At 33.6% G+C, this 18,350-nt stretch overlaps 1 protein-coding gene and 2 long non-coding RNA genes across 6 annotated transcripts in view; 2 read left to right on the forward strand and 1 right to left on the reverse strand.

Moving 5' to 3' along the window:
- The window catches only part of LOC126734915 (uncharacterized), a 401,529-nt gene that overhangs the window by 332,986 nt on the left and 50,193 nt on the right, over positions 1–18,350 (forward strand). The window lies entirely within an intron of this gene.
- On the reverse strand, positions 9,071–13,562 carry LOC126734919 (uncharacterized). Its single transcript, XR_007660206.1, has 4 exons — positions 13,390–13,562; positions 12,962–13,091; positions 10,888–11,097; positions 9,071–10,820 (listed from the first exon to the last, which is right to left on the reverse strand). It is a non-coding gene; the product is annotated as an uncharacterized LOC126734919 (long non-coding RNA).
- LOC126734921 (uncharacterized) lies at positions 11,418–12,724 on the forward strand. Its single transcript, XR_007660208.1, has 2 exons — positions 11,418–11,902; positions 11,962–12,724. It is a non-coding gene; the product is annotated as an uncharacterized LOC126734921 (long non-coding RNA).

Raw genomic sequence — 18,350 nt, forward strand, 5'->3', positions numbered from 1 at the left:
CATTTGATTAAAATACTGAATTGTGGCAACATTGTAATATTTGCTAACTGGCGTAAAAACAAAAATCGTAAAAACCAGTCATTGTTTAACAGTTCGAGTGAGTGTTTTGCCGTGCTCCGTAATCGCTGTGTTTTTTTTGAGCCATGGAAAGGAGACACTGTATTAATAAAGCAGATTATTTTGGTTATATTTGTGGTAGTTTTGTGGTTACAAAACAGAAACAGAATATAACCTCATTTGTGCGTAATGCGTATTATGCCTACTTTGGAGTGAAACTAGGAGATCAAGACAAATCTTGGGCACCACACATTGTATGTAGGGTTTGTGTAGAAGCTACACGTTCACTGCCGGAGCTATATGTGCATGTTTTGCCCAGCAGGCCATATGGATTTTTTGAAATTTTGTCCTACAGGCCAATGTTGTCAATAAATATAGTACTGCATAACTAAAGAAATTCTAGCGAAAATGTTGAAAAATATCCCATAGAGCCTTCAAAAGTTGTTGTTTTCCCTCAGGGTCCTATAGACCGAGTCGGCGCAAACGAATCTCGACATCGATTTGGGACCCTCGGTCTGATACCGCGGTCCGTCTTGACTTGCGCTGACTTGTTTGTGTTTTTTATTGTTCGTGAATTAGTTTGTTTGCCCGCTCCGTTCACTGTGCATGTTGTTGTAATATTTACGAGTTTATATTATGTTTTGTTTTATTCGGAAGAATAAGGTCTTATAAAAGAAAGAGATCAATAACTAATGCTGAGTTAGAGGCTATAGCTACAAATATTGACTTGTCTGCTAAAGAATCGGATTTTGATTCAGGTAAAATTGTTTTTTTTTTCATACTTTAGAGTTACTAGAACAGCTTTTTCTTGCAGATGATTCGATAAATGATCCTGATTTTGACAGTAATGCTTGTACTTCCGATTCTGAATCTGAAAAAGAAATTTACGTCGATTCTTCGAAAGCAAACCTGCGTCCAATCGGAAGTTTGCCGTCATCCATCCACGCTGAACTAGAGACTGGGGCTCAGGCATCAAGTTTTCAACTAACGACATACACGACTAGAGTGTTACAATCAACATCTTCCGCTGAATTAGAAATTGATGGAGGGGGATACCAATCAGATGCCGAATCCCTAACACAACATGACGTATCCATGCCAGATAAGATTGGTGATGATATATGGACATTGCCAATGGGGAACCAGCCCAATCTTATCCGGTTTGCTGAGAATGAAGGTGTAATTTCTGAATTTGCTGCCTTGATGCATCAATCAAATCCAGAAGACTTTTATTTCTCACTGATCGATGACGATTTTTTCGCATATGTAGCGGATGAAACAAATTTGTATGCGACCCAAACAATATGTATAAGAAATGATACATCCAGGCAATCACGATTACATGACTGGACGCCAACAGATAAGTTTGAAATAAAACGATTCTTTCGTCTTGTTTCCTACATGGGTATTGTGAAAATGCCAAGTATTTCATGTTACTGGAGCAAAGAAAAAATGTTCAAAATTGCAATTCCCACAGAATGCATGAGCCGTAATCGTTTTGAACTTCTTCTCCGTATGGTTCATTTTTCAAACAATGAAGATAACAGTAATAACGATCGGTTACATAAAGTACAACTAGTATTGAACAAGGTACAGAAAAATATTCAGAGTTTATACAACCCTTCAGAAACTGTTTGTATAGATGAATCTTTAATTCCATTTAGAGAAAGACTTGTAATGAAGCAGTATATAAAAAACAAGGGCCACCGATACGGAATCAAGTTGTTTAAGTTATGTAGCAATGACGGTTTTACATACAGCATGCAAATATATGCAGGGAAAAATTTGAAACTAACCAAAACTACACCTACAAATGTGGTAATGAACCTATGTCAGCCAATTTTAAACTGCGGCCGAACTGCTGTCACCGACAACTGGTTCACTAATGTGGAGCTGGCTTCTAAACTATTAGAGAAGCAAACACACCTTCTAGGTACACTTAGAAAAAACCATAAGAGTTTACCTAAGGAAGTCAAAAAACTGAAGATTGGTGAACACGTCATTAGAGAAAATGCACAAGGCATATCTGTTCTAAAATGGCGTGACAAGCGCGATGTCCTTTTATTGTCCACAAAACATTCAGACTCCATGGTACTCACGCAAAATCGCATGGGTAATTTCAAACATAAGCCACAAATGGTTGTAGAATACAAAGCTGGAAAATCTGCCGTTGACTTGTCTGATCAAATGACAGCATATCAATCACCACTAAGGAAATCGTTGAAGTGGTACCGCAAATTAGCGTTTGAAATAATTTTGAATACTGCTTTAGTAAATATACAAACAGGTGACGAAAGAAAATATGCCAATTGTTGACTTTCGCAAACGGATAACCTACAAGTTATGTGAATCCTTTCTTGCTCATAATGTTGAATCTGATACACAAAGAATCCGAAAATGACATGAAATTGGAACTCTCCCGTACAACAAGAGGCGACCATGTACCAAATGTTACGAAAAGGTAAAGTCAGAAAGTGGATGGAAGCTCGCAAAAAACCTAAAAAAAGTGAGAACCTATTGCCAATCTTGTCCTAATGAACCAAATTTATGTTTAGAATGCTTTAACATAGTTCACAGGATTTAGTCAGTCTTTAATCTGTTGTACAATTTTTCTTTAACGCTTTCGAATTTCTAGAGAATATGATTTTTTTTAGTTTCGATGTTTTTCGATTTTGATCTTTTTAACTTGTTCCTTCTTTATCCAAAATATATTTTTGTTGACAACTATTTAAGTGATTTTATAATGCAGTTTTTTACGAAATATGCCAATAAAATAATTTGTATATAAAAAAAAACATAAGTTAATATTAAAATATATTTATTAGACAAAAAAAAACGTAAACTGGTATGTGCGAACCTTTCCCACAGGCCGGCTCGGTCTATTTTCATGCCTACTTCCATAAGAGAAAAGACCGGCGGCGCTTGAGAGCGTGTGCATGAACGAGCTCGGTCTATATCATTCTCTATCTCATTCTATCTCGGTCTATAAGACCAATTTTTTTTAGTTGGAACACTTTTTTCTCGATCTCATAGACCGTGGTGGCAGTGAACGTGTTTAGGAATTGGATAAACGGTACAAAAAAGTCATTGAGTTTCGGGGTTCCTATAATGTGGCGTGAGCCAAAAAACCATACTGATGATTGCTACTTTTGTTCCTTCGATTTAAAAGGTTTTAATGGCAAGAATAAAAAGGTTGGTTCTGGTGTACCCATACCTGTTCCACCTAAGGAAATTGAAAATGTGTTAACATCTGTTTCGGAGCAGTCTGTAGTTGCCTCCACTGACGTCGACTTCACTTCTGAAACCGAACGAAGGTGAGAATTTAATGAAATGGAATTAAATGATTTAGTAAGAGATCTTAATCTTCCCAAAGATGCCTCAGAACTTCTAGCCAGACTTCGTGACAAAAATTTGCTGGCTCTAGGAAAATTAACCAGTTTCTGCAGAAATCGAGAAAAAGATCTAAGCCCATATTTTGTTCAAGAAGGATTCTTAGTATATTGTAACAATATACCTGAAGTAGTTATAAAGCTAGGAGCTACCTCTTACGAAAAGGAAGAATGGAGACTTTTTATTGACTCCAGTAAAAGAAATCTAAAAGTTATTTTGTTACACATTGGTAATATGCTAGCCTCTGTTCATGCTTCTCTTGTAAAAAATAAAATTTCGAGAACATAACTGGACGCTAAAAAGATCAGAGGGTGAAGAATAAGAAAAATATCGTTTATTTAGCATAATAGCTACATACAAAAAACTGGTATCAAAAAAGTATACAAAATATACAAAATATAAAATACTTAAGGCTGCAAAGAGAAAAAAATACAAAACACTTGAGAAGCACGAAAAACTAAACATTAAAAAGTGATAAAAACTAACCTAGATTAAAAATGGTAAAGATAAAAAAGTTTAAAATTATAAATACAATTCCAAATTAAAATTAATTGCTAATATAAAGTGGTAAATGTAAAATTGTAAATATAAAATAGTAAAGATAAAATTGTGAGCTTAAAATGAAAGTTAAAATTTTACATATACAACGGCTACAAAATATTACAACAACACTGACGAATAAAATAGATTTCACAATATTTCGACATTTATTCAAAAGAATACTCTCAGGTGCCGCTTGAACTGGTTCAAATTATCACAACTTTTGTCATTGGGTAGCTTATTAAACTTAAAGGAGAGGTGAGATTGCAAGAAAAAATATCGCTTTCTAGATTTCGGCTAGTGTTAAGCATCTAAATAGATAACCTACATTTTAAAGTTGTAGATGAGTAATAAAGCATTTTCTTAGAAAACTCTAAAATAAGTCAAAAGGAAGCCCTTCTTTCTTTTTGCACGGTATTTAAAAGAAGCCTATAATAAATTTAGTAATTTATTAAATATATATATATCTGTATCTTACTTAATACAATTTCTATTTTCTACCGGTTTATCGGATTTTGATGTCACTTTTTATAAATATATTTCAATAAAGAAAAACCACAACGCCGTTTTCTGGCTAAGCCAGATTTCAGTTGGAAATAAATGGTTTGGCGGTTTTATAGTTAAAAGGTCCCCATTTGTTTCGACTCGTCTTGCCCCTTGTCTATTTATTTAGATTTATGGTAGTTTGAGTTTCAAAAACTGCCCGTGTTCGAACAGCGGAATTTTTGAGGTCGTTATTTAATTTATACTTACCGTAATCTGTTCGGTATTTTATTTATACTTTTTCAATATTAGTAAAATTTGCTATGTCACCAGTAAGAAAAAACATAATATAGGAATGTACAGGATATTCTTAAAGAGGAAACACGACTTTTTTTACATTCCCTGTATTTTACAAGAAAAGGAATCATACCAGGTTAATTTGGCATGCAGTTCGGGTCACTTAGTATGACTGTCTTTTTTTATGGCGAATGCTTAGCCTAGAAACCGTTCACAGAAAAATTTAATCAATTAAGACTTTTTCGCAAAATTCCGCTTCAGCCTTTAAAAAGAAAAAAAATCGCTTTCAATTTGTGCCTCAAACTATAATTCGCAACAGTGATTTTGTTTTAATTTTTTGGACAAACAAGGCCACACTTCCTACCTCGTAATTATATATTTATACACATCACTGGACTGCAAGAAATCCCAGTATATTTTGAGCCTCAAGAATTTCAAGGAAGAAGTTCTATTCATGTTTTGTGTGGTATAAAGAATAATGAAATTGTGGGTCCGATAGTTTCTACTGAACCTCTAGCTGGTCGATGGTAGAACAATTTTTCTTTAAAATTAAATTAAAAACTTCCGAAAAAAACTACATAGAAACATAGAAATATAGAAATTGAATTTGGATTAATAATATTTAATAGGCAGAAATCGCGCCATTGCTTGTCCAGCCAATAGTCCCAATCTTTTTGTTTGCAACTTTTTGTAACTTATAACACAGCATTAATATTTGTAGTGTTTACCGTGATAAATAATTTAGAGAAAAATGTTTCCTTATATGTCATAATTAGGCAGTGCTAAATAAATTTCCTTGCTGTATTTTTTTATTAAACAGATAAAATCTTTTGGGGCAACGATAACTCATAAAAAGTTGAAGATAGGTACACTTATTAAAAACAAACTAAAATTGACCATAGAATTCAATGTAATAAGAAATAGGGTCTTCTATTTAAAAAACGTAATATTAATGACGTTATTGTTTTCTTTTTTATGCAATTATTTTTTACTGCGATTTGTACGAGCTGAAATACTATGAGTTATATACCATCTTTCCTCTTAAATGAAATACCCTGTATAAAAATAGCGTTAACAAACTTTGGGTGTGAGTCTCTGAAGTTACAAAAGATCTTTTACAACATCTTATTTACTTATTAAGAATATTGCAGAACTAGGGTAATTAAAGTTTTCAAATTGAACAGTTATTCTCCTTGAAGGATCTTTACTTGTAAAGTTACTTATACATTTGTCTTACCTTAAACACCAAATCAGGATAAAAGACGCCTTGTTTTCATTGGTTTAATATTATACGACTAATATTAAGTGCTATAAATAAAAATAAAAGAGAGCATTTATTTTGCATAACTTGGATAAATTATGCTTAAATGTAATTATGATTTTACCTTTAAAAATTATGTTAAAAATTTTCTTTTGATTGTCTAGAAATGAAATGAAGGGATTGGAATTCTTTAGCGTTTAGATAGGCTTTAAAAATCTAATCGTTCATCAACATCTTTGATGGTGTATCCTTATCTAAATTATTATTTAATAAAAGGATGGTTTAGTCGGGATATTCCGTGAGTCAGGATACAGAAAAATGATTTATGAGGTAAAACCTATTAATTTTGTCTTTTTAAGCACAGTGTAAGCGATTTAGATTGTAAACAACGAAGGATGAAATCTTATCCACTGATTTTATTTAATCTTTTAAATGCTAGATCAAGTAATGAAATTCCACTATGAGAAAAAAAATTGCACTATACTTTTTCCCAGTCAAAAACTTCAGGTCTTTGTGACCTGATATTACTTTTGTACAATGAGTATTTGTTGAATTCAGGCCAAAAATTATAAGAACGTTTTATTTTTAATAACCATTTCCTGATATTAAGACGTCTTTTGTTCTATACGAGAAGTTAGAAGACCGTTAAGGAATTCTGCTAAACACTCGATTAATCAATACCATTTGAAATAAATTTTAAAATGTTATTTTTAAGATTTTAAAGAAATCTCTTTGAAAAAAGGCAAATATTTTTGGTACAAGGCAAATAAGTTTAATATTTTTAAAAAAGAACGAACCAATTTCTGAAAATCTTAGTATAGTCGAGGAATTTTTCTTAAATACCATTAAGTTAATAAATTCGACATTATTAGAAAAGCTCAAGTTTTTATAATACTTTTAGTGATCTAGATCTTCTTATTAAACATTTCATATTGATAAGACTTTAACTTATTCTATAAGCCTTTGTACAAAAAATAACGCAAAGGACAATACAAAACAAGAAAACACCTCCATAACATAGTAAAAAGAATCCCAAAAAAAACTGTCTCCTGTTTTTCTATTTTTTTTCGTTTTTCTTCTAGAGACAATGTTTCGACAAACAAGTACAGAGACTCCTTCTTTGTACGTCTTGAATTAGATCGGTATTTTAAAATTGAATTCCCCTATGCGATAGAGGTTTTAACAAACTTGGGATAAAGGGAATTCGATGCTTTGTGAGAGTAACAAATGGAAACTTGTATAAGCGAAATAAAAAAAATAAAAAAACTTTTTGTACTATTTTGTGCAAAAATAGAGTCGTTTACGTTGTAAAAAGATGCTACAAATACGAGAAGGGCAAACCGAATAGTACATGGCTTAAGTTTAAAAGATACTAAGGTAATCGTTGTGCATTGTTTCGAATAATAGGAAAGTTTGGCTTCCATATGCCCGTGCTTACACGAAAAGTTTACCGAATTTAAAAGATTAGGTTTAGCGCTTTAGGGCTTTCATCGTTTCCAGAACTAACTTTTAGAACTTTATTGTTTTTAACTATTCTGAGGATATAAGAACTGTTTTTAATATGGCGAAGTATTTAGTTTAATTTCAAAACTCTATACTAATTACTATAGTATTTAGGGATCTCTTTTAAGTAATGAGACACATAAGAATAATAATATAGAATATAAAATAATATCAAGCACTAAGGAGAAAAATAATGACATTACATCATGGGAGACCCTCGTATTATCACATATTTTTTTCTGACTTATGGTTCATACTTACTCAGGTAGGAAAGTTTGGCAAGACCGCAAATTGATTTTTATGAGCTCGAGAAAGTTGTCTTAGGTAAGTCAAACAAGTATTCCGCCTAGTAAAAGCAGTTATAGACAAAACGCAATAATTACAAAATAAAACAATTCGGTTAGAACAAAAACAATGTTACTCAGCGAGGATTTTCCAACCTATAGACTAGATGCTTAGTAATAAGTTGGTCCAGAATTTTTTGAATGGCAGATTGCTGGCAGATTTCCAACTCCTGTGACTTTGTCCATTACTTTTGTCTGCATCTCCTATTTGAATATTTTGGAAGGTTCACCTATTAAAACTTAAATAAAATAGTAAATTCAACGATAAAAATATAGGACGCAATAAATATAATGAACAAGGAAAACCCAACGAGGTAACATACTAGATGAAAAAAAAAATCTGTTAAGTCATACTGACGTGGGCGTCAAAATGAGTCTTAGAACATTAAAAAACTAGAATCGGTAAAGTTTAAACAAGTTTGTTTAAGTTCAACATGTGCCCAGGAGCAAGAGAGTGTTTATTTTACTAAAATATTCTCCGATTCTCTGTTGTCAAGCTTACATACATTTTCAAAAGAGGAAATTTTTAGCTATATATTAACACAATTTGTGTTGGATTTTGAATTAAAAATAAGATGGAGAAGTAGATAGAGCAAGAGTAGAAGTAGAGAAGTTAGAGAAGAGAAGAGCAGAGTAGAAGTAGAGCAAGAATAACATCTTCAAACCAAAAAAAAATTATTAACATTTTTATTAACTTTAAATATTGACTTTTTTATTAATTCTCTTATCATATTTTATTTAAAAAGAAAAGCTTAGTATTTTTTAAAGGAGCACAGTAGTATTGTTTTCGCCTGTCAAAATAATTGACAAATTTTTATGATATTATACAGTGTTTTTTTGCCGTTTATACATAAGCATTTGGCATCATTGCATCAGAGATGTTGCAAGCAAACAAGCTGCTCATAGTTCCACGGCAATGCTAATTCTAGCTTTTCAATGTTTTCAATGAGGGAGCGCATGTGTTACTCAGATCTTGTCTACCTGAGGAACTCAACATCTAAGTCACCAAACTGACGCATATTGCTCATAAATCTTTAAACTTTAAGAATGCGTTTCGTCGGTGCAATGCCACACCCACGAATGTGCAAAATGAGCGTTAGCAGATTATCTTACTTTTAAACTTTCAATTAATTTCAAAGAAATAATATTAATAATAAATATAATAATTTCAATGAAATAATAATGTAGTAAAACACTTAAATCATATTTTAGAATAATTTAGTTTTCATCTGAATCTTCGCTTTCGTTTGGCTCCGGTAAATTGTCTCTTATATTTTTATCAGCATTTATGGAATTATAAAAGTTATGATAGTTCTTTGGAATGGTTAAGTCATTGCACATTTTCTGAAGATCTTTATATTTGGCAATCACAATTGGCAACTGCTTATCATAGGCTTTCTTCAAGTCAACGTTTTTGGGTCGTCCACGGCTTTACATGCTGTCTACTTGTTGAAATTCATCTCCAAAATTTTTTTTATGGTTTTAATGTATAAAAAAAAACTTGTTGCCAGGAAATTTGGTTCAATTTATAATTTTGTATTCCAAAAGACTTGAAATTAAAGACGTCATCAAACACCATGAATCTGACTTCAAAAGGCTGTGGTGGAGCACTTCTTATCCCTATTCCTATCTGAGCCCAACCTTCGGGTGAATAAACAGGAGCATATTTTGATTTTTGTTCGATTTTCGAGTGGAGTGAATCACACTCCATCTCGGTCTGTCCTGTTTCAAAAAACTTGTGATCAATAGTCTTTAAATTGGTATGATCCGTAAGAAGTTTCAAGCACATAGCAGCAAAATGTGAATTTTTTTGTTGGCCGCCACACCCGTCCGACATCATTCGAACTTCAGTAATGTTTTGTTGATTGATTATGTAATTATAAATACACGAGGATATCTCGTTTGACCCCCTTTTTCCTTGGGTTTCATCCCAAAGGTAACAGATTCCGTCCTGATTTCCTAAATTGTAGACAGTCAGGTTGAGAACCGCCAATTTTCGTAGGTAAAATATTTGTCCTGTTGGACCTTTTGGAGTCGTTAGCACTGCCTCAAGGTCAAAGTTGAATGATAGTACCTCTGAATTATTTTTTGCAATTTCTTTGTCTTCATCTCGAGTCTCACGAGCTAATTTTTTTCTTAGCGTGTGTTCGCAATGAACCTCTTCATGTGCCTTTTTTTCCTCCTCTGTCATATTCGTATATTTTAAGCACTTTTTACACTGGTCCTTTTTGGGTTTATGAAACTCCAAGTTATAACTTTTAAACAGTCGTCGATATTTTTCGAAAAAAACTGGATGGACATTTAATTCTGAGCACTTTGATTTGTACAATTTGTGCATAATAGAGACGTTTAGTGAAGAATCCTTTTGGTACTAAAGGCTCTACAATAATGGGACTCCACGGCTGTAAATGAAAGAATGTGCTTACGAATCAGCAGTTTATAATCATGTTTTAATTTATTTTGTGGGACACGTTTTCCACGATTTTCTTTTTCAACTATGCCGCTGGAAGAAAGCTTTGCCACAGCTCCGCGCATAAATGCATCTGTAACATTGAGTGTAGCCACAAAAGAAGCCCGGCATACTTGTCTTTTTTCCCCATTGACGGTAAAAGAGTAATTCATGGTAAACGTTCTTCTTGAATTTTCAATGTTTCTAGTCACTCTCTTTTTCTTTTGTTTATCAATATGACTATTTAAGAAAACTCGCTGATCATCAACCGAAATCATTTGAGGGAATTCATTGTAAATTTTGAGTCGATTTTCTTCGTTGATAAAAGTATCACATTGGTGGTTTGCTTTACCAAAACATAGGGATGGTAACATGGGACGTGCTGGTCTCTCTTTATTTCTAGAACAGACATAAGACTCTCCTTTTAACCTTTTTTGTTTCTTTATGTTTTTCTTCCAATCGTTTATGCTTTTCTTCTTCCTCTTAGGGCACTCACCTTATAAAAAAGAAAAATAGCTTTAGAATATTTGTATGTTTGCGTCACACCATTCTAAATAACTTACTTAATATATTTTCTTTAATTTCATTTTGATCCTATGATTTAGATGTATCGCTAGAGCTCGAACAAGAAGAGTAGGAAGAACTGCTAGAAGTTAATTCCTCTTCGGGATTATAGTTATCTGATGAAAAGTCCGAAAGGTTACTCGAAGCTAGTTCGCTATCCAACGTGGGTTCCCTACTGGAGGTGCCCGAAATATCTACTAAAGATTGTGCTAAAACAATAGTATATTGTATACCTAGTAGGAAAAGCTTAACATTCCCGGGCGATCGTAAAAATTGCCAGTCGAGGCGCAAGCCGAGACTGGGAATACGGAGTCCGGGAATGTGGCTTTTCCTACGAGGTCTACATACAATTTTTCCGAAAATCGGGAATCATTAAAATTACGGTAAATTATTACTAATCATGTTAAAAATTTCAAATCGACATTATTATTTTTCCCTTAAATAAAAGAAGCCATGAAACATTGTTTCGTAAATATGGAAACGAAGTACATAATTTTAAATTGTCAAACTTGACGAGTGAAAAGTTTATTTGTGGCGTATTTCCAAAGTGTTGATTTTTTAACGTTTTAAAAAGCCAAAGTAACGTGTAAAATGATGAGTGATGATGAGTGTTCCATTTCTGGAACCTCCCCAGAACTCACGGAGGCAGTGAATGCTGCATCATTGGAATTGTTACCAGTAAAATCTAGAAATAAGTATAACTATGCATACAACCGCTTCATGGACTACCGTACGAATAAAAATGTAACTTCTTTCTCGGAAAATGTTGTAATGGCATACTTCTTGGAGCTTAGTTCCAAGATGAAATCTTCAACTTTATAGGCCAATTATTCAATGCTGAAGGCAACCCTTGCAATTAGACATGATGTGGATATATCTAAATATTCAAAACTTCGGGCATTCCTGAAACGTCAAGCACATACCTCTAAGCCAAAAAAATCCAAGATTTTTACTAAAGAAGAAATAAACAAATTTATTCAGGAAGCGTTAGATAAGAAATATTTAATGATTAAGGTAACTTACAAAACTTCAAATTATATTTGGATTCTTTACATGCTTATTTATTGTTGTAGGTAGCTGTAATATTTGGAATTTCCGGAGCTTGCAGAATGGACGAGCTGGTTAAAATAACTGTACAAGATATACAAGACCTACTATCTAAACTTTTAGTTACCATACCGGATTCAAAAACTAATACATCAAGATCATTTATAGTAAACGAAATGTACTTAAATCCATACCGCAAGTATGTCTCTTTAAGACCAAGAGACATGAATACCACTCGGTTTTTTTTTAAGTACCAAAATAAAAAAGGTTGTAGACAAGTAGTAGGAATTCACCAATTTAGAAACATGCCTAAAATAGTGGCCAGTTATTTGAATTTGCCAAACTCAAAAGAATATACCGGCCGCTGTTTTCGCCGGTCTTCTGCCACAATGCTTGTTGATTCTGGTGGAGATATTACTAGTTTAAAGAGACTGGCTGAATGAAAATCAACAAACGTCCCTGAAGGATATATAGAAGAGTCTCTTACTAATAAGGAAGAAGTGGCAAATAAAATTTTCACAGCAGAAAAAAATCAAGAAAGTAAATCAAATATTTCTAATACTGCAGTATCGCCTAATATTAGTTATTGTCATACAAATAAAATTATTAGTTTGGAAAATATTCGACAAAATAATGCTATTAGTTCCCAAGTTCTTCCAGTTTTCCATACTTGTACTAATTGTCAAATAACAGTAAATATAATAAATAATAAGTAATAATTTTAAAATATAATATAATGTTAACCTTGTTTGTGCTGAAAGTTTTAAAAATAAAATTGTTTAGGAAAAACCCTGTTCGCATTTATGTTCTAAAGTTTACTGTATGGAAATAACATTTCCTTACAGTACAGAAATGAATATTTCCTTACTGTTATTTTCGGTTGCCAGGCAACAATCAAGTTGGAGGAAATATTGACTTTTTCTTTCAAATATGTTGTCAAAAATGTTATTATTTCTTATCGATTTTCGGAAAATTTCTTTGTTGTATTTATCAGTAATGTAAAATTTTATGATAAAAAAGCAGTACCTTCTAGATGGTTCCCTAAAACCGTTGGACGCAGTATTCTTTCATTATTTGGTATAGAAGCAAAAACGTTTGATGTTCCGGGTCCATTTTTTTGTTTGTTGTCGCATTCGTCATTACTTTTCTTTGGAATCTAACAGAAAAAACCTACATTAGTAAAATGAATCTGGAATTTCAAATACTGAAAAAAATATCAAACTTTATATTTAAACTAGTTGCCAAAGGGACATCTAAAGTGCAGTACCTCGCATATTTTTTTTTTTAATTTTGCAGAAAACGCAAAAAAACTATTTTTTTATGCAATTTCCCCCGAAAAATTTTAGCTTTCGCGTTTACTGCATTTTTTTTAAATAATAATAAATAATAAAAATGCTGATTTCTATCACTAAAATAATATTTCCATAATGGCATATTAACATCTAAGTACCTACCTCCTGTTCATCTTCTTCTGGTGAATCCAGACGTGGCTGTCTCAAGTTTTTAAATATTTTAGCTGTGTGGGCGTTTATTTTTACACACAAAACTGGTAAATGTTTAGTAGAAACGAGAAAACGAATGTAAAACAAATGCAAAATTTACACCGCCACAAACACGAATTGGTACATTCGCGATGCACGCGAGTTGCAAGTGTGCGATACAGACTGACTTTCGTGAAAGCGCACATCTCCCCACCATCTCCTAACCTTGAATCACATTCGTGGTTGTGCCAGAATAAAGGAATGACTGGGATATTATTAGTGGTGTACTTAGGTGAAAAACAAAAATTTTGCACATTCGTGGGTGTGGCATTGCACCGACTGTTTGATGTTTCACTTGTATTATTATAACATTTATCATGAAATTTCAGAAACTTAAAAGGCATATAAGCATAACATGCTTTTTAGGTATCTGGAAAACGTAAGATAATTAATCATCAATAAGAGCCTTTATATCTTTTAAATTTAAAGGATATCCCTTAGTCCTATAAATAGGTACTGAATACTAATTAGACTTCTAGTGAGATCCAATACGATTAATAAATAGAACTTAGGAATATTATTAACTCCATTTCACTGTGATCTCACCGAGAAGCAAAGGTTTCTGAGTCCCATTACAGACTCAAGGAATTTCTCGCTACTTTAATTGCTCGGGTAAAATTTTTAGCAAACAAGAAAATGCAAAGTTTTGTAAGGAACTATACCATTCAACAAATTTATCCGATATAGCTTTAGGCCATCACTCTGACTTAAGGCTGTTCCTCACATCATTTATGAATTGCTTGCAAAGTAAAACTCTATTAATACTATTATCTATCCATAACTAAAAAACTGTCTAAATTATCTAAATATGAGTTCCTAATACTCATAACTTAGCCAGCAGCAAGAAGTGACTCACATGGTCAAATGCCTCGGAATAATTCTATTTAACCAAAAAGTTCGTTTAGGGCAAAAAATACAAAAAAAAACAATACTACTCGCCAGCGATTTTAATTCTCATAAACAATGCTAGCTGTTACATAGTAGCGCTTTATTGGCAGGACATTAATAACTTGTTTGTGGGTCACTTTTCAACAGATTTTAATTTTGAAAATATGATTTTTTCCTTCGATTAGCGTTGATTATTACTGGATGGGTAAATTTTTTATAGCAACATGAATTTAGTAAGTGTTGCTCAAGGGTTCTCACATATCAGAAGGGATATTAGATTGATTCCATTTATACTGACTTCTCTAAGGTATTTAGTAAAGTAATTCTGGCAAACTTTTAGGATAACTGTAATTTTTCCTGAGGATGGGAGGCATTATAGTGAATGTGAAGAATTTTTATCAAGAGATGGGAGTTCTGCCTCCAAGAGATTGCTGTCCTTTGTTGTTGAGCTTATTTATTAAATATTGTAAAAATTTTGTTTATGAATATGGTGGTACCGCTTTAAGTGGATACTCGGTACAAAATATCGTCTTAATATTCCAATAGATTTTCTTCACAAATTATCTAAAATGTTGTTAGTCATTATAGAAATAGTTATATACCTAACTTCTATATTTTTTTGGGCTAAACTAGACTCAAAGTTTAATAATCGCCTTTCATAAAACTCTTAACAAAAGAACTAATTTTTTTCTACGTTAAGCTATCAGTTTCTAAAAGTGTAATATCACCGTTATTTGAGAGCCTCTACCAAAAAATAGTTGGAAAATTATATTGTCTGAAATATAAGTTATTTTCGAAAAGTTTTCCGGAATGAAATTGAGGCATTAAAACTTTGTGGGAACTTTATTTTCGTTTATACGCCAACTTTTAAAAGAGGCAGAATTGGCAAGGGTGTTGTTTTTCTTTTCGAATCATTTTTCTTTTTTTTTTCCAAAGGTCAAATTTTCGTTTACTTGTCTAGAAATTAGATTTTGATCAAACCTATGTAAAGGATTTAATGCTATATAAGAAATTTAGTAAAACTTAAACCCTTTTTGAGTGGTATATATTCTATATATATCAGTAAAGAAGATATTAGACAAATATAGTTAAATTTTGGCTACGTTTACAAATGAATTTTTATATATTTTATTTTCTGTAAACATAATTATTTATTTTAGAAACAATAGCAACAACCAATAAAAATTATTTTGTTTCCTGTTTTTTTGGAATTGGAATTTGTCATTGCCACATTTATTAATGTAAAATGTATTTAACAGTCTATAAAAAATATGAAGCTACTTGTTATCTACTAATACATTAAGCTTCTTTTTTTTGATAATTGTTAAGGTATAAAATGCACATTTATGTGTTACTCGATATATATTAGCTTATTAATTTTAATTCAAATTCTTATTCTCGAAAATACCTACTTAATCAATTCATATCATGTACTACTTAACATAACTTTAGTAGTTATACTACCCACTAAAACTTAAACTATACATGGATAATTAAACATCCCTAATACTATATTATAGTTCAGCTATTTCCACGCTATCTAAAATGGTTCGGTTATAGATTTGTAATTAAATATACACTTATAAAAAATGGAAACATTAATAAGTTTACAAACAAAATTAATTAGCTGCACTCATTGCAGAAGTTTTTCTTAACTTTTTTTCAATTATTTTAGGAAGAAGGTTTCGAGTATATGTGTTAGATATTAAGATATACTAGAAATTTTAAATTTATGATTTTAAAATTGGCTCGAGTGCTTAAATTTCCTCTAGCTCTTGATCTAGTATTATAAGAGTAATCTACACTGAGTTTGATGTGAATATATAAACAAATTGTAGTGATATAGATATTGTAGTGATATATAGTTATTGTAGTGATACAGTCTCTGCATTGATTTGATTTGTAGTATAGTGGGCAGCCGGGGCCTGATATGCACATAGGTCTCCTGTGTGCTTCACCGAGAGATACCAGAGGCCAATAGCCTTGGAAAAAGCAAACAGGCTCTCTAGTTTAAAGGAAGTCGCTGGGTACGCTGTAGGTGTTACTCAAGAACTTAAACCTAGCGCGCGTGAGTGCCGGGCACTTTCCCATAACGTAGTCTGCAGTTTCGTCTTCCTACCAACATCACTGCTATTTTGGGTTGTCCGCAATACCGATATTGTGGAGATGACACCTTAAAAGCCAGTGTCCGGTTAAAAGATCCGTCACTAGCCGAACCGAGGCAGACAAAGGGCGTCTGTGTGTCTTAGCTTGTCTTATGTCAGGTGCTTCCGTCGGTTTTCGGACAGCCACTTGTACAGCAAACTCTTCATTAATGCAGCTGTTACGCGTTTAGAAATACCGATTATGAGTTCAGGCCCCACCGGCTGTTTCGCAGATCCTAGTCTAGCAAAAGAGTCTGCTTCATTTTCAGTATGGCCTGAGTGTCAGGCACCCAAACAAGCTAAACCCGGCAGCCCACCTTTATCAGTTACTTTAGGACCTATATTTATTCCAGTATGAGCTTGGAGCTCACCTTTTCGACCGTAATAGTTTTAATGGCAGCCTTGCTATCTGAGCAGATTAATATGACTGTGTTGTAGCGTCCGCAGTTTAGGATTTCCTCAATAAAGCAACAACTTTAGCCTGGAAGACATGATACTATCATCAGCGAGTGCTTCCCCAGCGACTATGTTCTGCTGGTATATGGGCCCCGCCACAAAGCTCTGCTACAGCTCTATTGCTTATTTTGGAGCCATCTGTATACAAGATAGTCCCCTTATTTAGCAGTGTAGGCCGGCTGGAGTACTGGCACTCTTCTTTGCCTGCGATGTGGATCATAAAATCCTTGTAATGCACAGTATCAGGTACCATACAGTCACTGCCAGATTTTTGCATGACCAGTCTCACTAGCCCGTAGTTCACAAAAGAATGTAGACAATGCGCAATACTAATTGCCTTAAATTGCACTACCAGGTCAAATGGCGGAAGGCTCAACAGAGTCTCTAGCTAATCTATCTTTTGCTTTCTCTGTATATGGCCACCAAATGATAGCCCCGTACATGAGAAGAGGTTTGATAATAAGTAAATAGATTCAGTGAAGGAAGTTGGGGGACAGACCCCAGGTATTGCCGAAAGCTCTTCTGCAGGCCCATAGCGCGCCAGATTTTTGTAGGCTGGCGTATTCCGCCAAGCATGTTCCTCCAGGTCAAATAGGATGTGCCGATAGTCCGATATTGAGACCTTAAGGAACACCTTCCCTGAGCCAAAAAGAGTGTTTCAAATTCACAATGTTGGGTGCACAGATCCTGAGGTCGATAACTGATTGGCCTGTATTGCAGTAGAAAGTAGGAACACTGTTGGTTGAGTAGTTCTAGGCCGTCATGAAAATTGGAAGCCTATGAGAACTGGGAGACTCAAGTCCACGCAATATTTGACCACTGTAGTAAGACCGGGGGAGGTGAATCAATTTTTATGGGAAAGTAGACAAAGCAGACTACCTGATCTTTTCCCAAACCGATTAACAGTTTGACGGCTACTAAGTCTTTTGTGCCGAGAACTGTGAGGAGAAAACACCGCACATTTAGGATATGGCTCGTGGATTTTTGTATATTTGTGCATGGTATTGCCAGTTAAACCTAAGCCTTTAACAGAACTCTGATGGTAAGTCTCGCGGTCCTGTATTAAGGCAACGTTGATATTAAGTTCTCTAAATCTTTTGCACAGAACAGCAGTAGACGCTCTTCTGTACTATAGATTGGCCTGTAAGAATTTTATGGGCATAGTGCACTACAAATATAACTCGAGCTTACCACCTTACTAGTAGGGGGGTGTTCGCCACTAGTAGGGGATGCGGAATTGGGTAACCAGCATGCCTACTTCTTAGATTTGGGAGGGCAATTATTAGTTGATCGCTCTACTTCCTCGGAAACTGCGGTGGTTGGAGTTTTGGCGAAGGAAGCTTCAGTTTTGTCGGCATTAGAGCTTCAGGACAACCGTCGATGTCG

This window comes from Anthonomus grandis, chromosome 4 (genome assembly GCF_022605725.1).
Source record: "Anthonomus grandis grandis chromosome 4, icAntGran1.3, whole genome shotgun sequence".
In the NCBI taxonomy this organism is placed as follows: Eukaryota; Metazoa; Arthropoda; class Insecta; order Coleoptera; family Curculionidae; genus Anthonomus; species Anthonomus grandis.